Genomic DNA, 2,449 nt, shown 5'->3' with positions numbered 1-2,449 from the left:
GGACAGGAGACCGACAGGTGACTATCAAAGGACTAGCAGCAGCAGCAGCAGCAGCAGCAGCAGCAGCAGCAGCAGCAGCAGCAGCAGCAGCAGCATGATGATGGTGATGATGATGTTAAATGTGTTGTTTTAGGAACATCCATTGCAAATACATGGAATTCAATAAACATTGAATAGCATATCATGCAGTTTGTCTGTGCCTTTTCCTCCATGTTGTCCTGGTTTGCTGTGCTGCCTCCTAGTCGCCACCATGGTTTGCTGTGCTGCCTGGGGATGCTCAAATCGCTCCGAGAAAGGAGTACGAATGTACGGCTTCCCCACTGACACAGAGCGGAGGAAAAAATGGCTGGCTCAAGTCAGCAGGAGCAATTTCACGACCAACAGCAACAAAATATGTGATGTAATTATATACAAACACTGCATTTGCACTTTTCACAAAACGAAAACCACACCATTGGGAAAGCTTAATGTTTTGTTTAATACAAAAAAACAAGGAAAGGCTTGAAAAACACAGAGTTGAGACTCAGGGTGCAGGGTGAGGGTCTCAGTGCAGGTATTCAGGCTCCATTGAATCCCCCTCTGGTTCTTGTGCTGAAAGAGGGAGTAACAGACAGGAGAAAGGGTTATACACACCTATATAGCACACCTATTGGATGGGAAATTGCCTTGGGGAGATAAGGTGTGGTCTTTGTTCCCAACTGAAGTTATAGAACTTTATTATTTGTGAGTTTAACAAAGTATGACAAATGGCAACAGTAACAGATGTGATATGAATTTCTATAAAGTTGTCTCACATTCTTGGTCATATTTTATATACAGTATGTAATGATTATACCATGTCCAGTAAGTATACAGTGTTCCTTAATACTGTGTATTCAACCACTATGGAATATGTATGTGGGCAGACAAAACTGAGTTGTTCTGTGTGTGAAGTAACCTCAAGTCACTCCGCAGGCACATTTTGATGTAGACCAGTTTGTCAAGACAAGAAAGGGCAAGACTAGGCTGAGAGCAGAGGCTATACCCACCATCTTCGTGCATCGCCCTGTGGTCAAAAATAGAAGGGCCCCATCACCACGATTGACCCCGGGACCTGTATCTACAAAGCCCATAGCTCATGATCACAGCTATAGTGTGAAAGGTGACACAGGTATAATAAGTATGAACTCTTAGTAACAAAAGTAATATTTCTTATTTTTAAGTGGTATAATATTTTAAATGTTCGAACATTTACAGTGCCATGTCTTCTACTTACATTAGTCTCAAAGATTGAGGGAAGAAGGGAAGGGATCACTGCCCTCCACCTGCCAGCACCCAGCCAGAGGAGCGCAAACAACAAAAACAAGCAAGGTGTCCCGTCATGTACCTCGAAGTTTGGGTTGGCAAAATGGAGTAAGAGAGGGACTTGAAAAACACCTTGGTGGCTCTCTACTCATGTTGTTACAGTTGTCTTGGTTACAGCTCTGAAGTTTTTTTTGTTGCCATTTCCACATCTTTAGAAAATATGAAATCAACCTCTTCTCTGGAGAACAAACTTTGATTTCTCTGTCTTGTGAGTTTGCAGTCTTGCAGTTTTGCTCCTCCACCTGTAACATCACTGCCCCTCCACCTGCCATACAGTAGGTTACTAACAAGATTACTTATACAATACAGTGATAGAATACATGTTTAGTATGCTTAAAACAGTAGTATTAAACTTACCTTGTGTTTTCACTCTCACTTAAGTCCCTCTCCCTTTGCCATCAATCCAAAATCAGCTGAGCTGCAACATTATACAGGCGGGTAATAATCAACATAATCATATGGCTCTGCTAAAAACACTCACTCTTACACGCACCAAAGTTAAATTTATCTAATATTTAACTCCCTCCACCCCGGCATACAATCCCGTTTAGAATCCCCTCTTCTCTAATTCAACAACGTTGGACAAAATGACATTAAGAGAACGGAATTTACAATTAAAAGGCTGTTCAATGTGTGTTGCTAACTTGATCCGGTATCCTAGCTTAATCTGTTATCTGTAAACGTTCCCTAAATCTACTAATTTAGGGATAATCCACTGACATCCTTTAATACACATGTTAATTTGAATCAGATGTACTGATAATATCCGCAATATAAATCTTTAAACTTCTTCTTACCTTTAAAAGTCTGTCACGAACGGTCTATTATGCTGCAACTCTACAGCTCTGCTAGCCTTGGCGCTAACTTCCGAGGAACGATTGAGAGGCTGAATTTTCTTTAAAATAAAAAAAAATCCATATTGATTCTGACTTTTCTACATCCAACTCACAGGTTTATCATTTATTAATGTAACCCTTTTAGAAGGGAAGATATGGTCATTTGTTCTGGGAATGTCATTTTCGAGCCTGAGACCTGAAAAACAGGCTCGGGGCTTAAAGGCCCTGACACACCAAGCAGTCACCAGAGGACTCGCCGACGCCGGCTG

The 2,449-nt window shown here is 41.3% G+C and overlaps 1 long non-coding RNA gene across 1 annotated transcript; it reads right to left on the bottom strand.

The window, feature by feature from the left end:
• Window positions 1-518: 518 nt before the first annotated feature.
• Window positions 519-2,214, bottom strand: LOC139435465 (uncharacterized). The gene is made up of 5 exons (XR_011644705.1): window positions 2,142-2,214; window positions 1,702-1,762; window positions 1,516-1,627; window positions 1,256-1,366; window positions 519-591 (listed from the first exon to the last, which is right to left on the bottom strand). It is a non-coding gene; the product is annotated as an uncharacterized lncRNA (long non-coding RNA).
• Window positions 2,215-2,449: the final 235 nt, after the last annotated feature.

Source organism: Pseudochaenichthys georgianus, chromosome 16, assembly GCF_902827115.2.
Source record: "Pseudochaenichthys georgianus chromosome 16, fPseGeo1.2, whole genome shotgun sequence".
Classification (NCBI taxonomy): domain Eukaryota; kingdom Metazoa; phylum Chordata; class Actinopteri; order Perciformes; family Channichthyidae; genus Pseudochaenichthys; species Pseudochaenichthys georgianus.
This window is presented reverse-complemented; position numbering and strand designations above follow the sequence as displayed.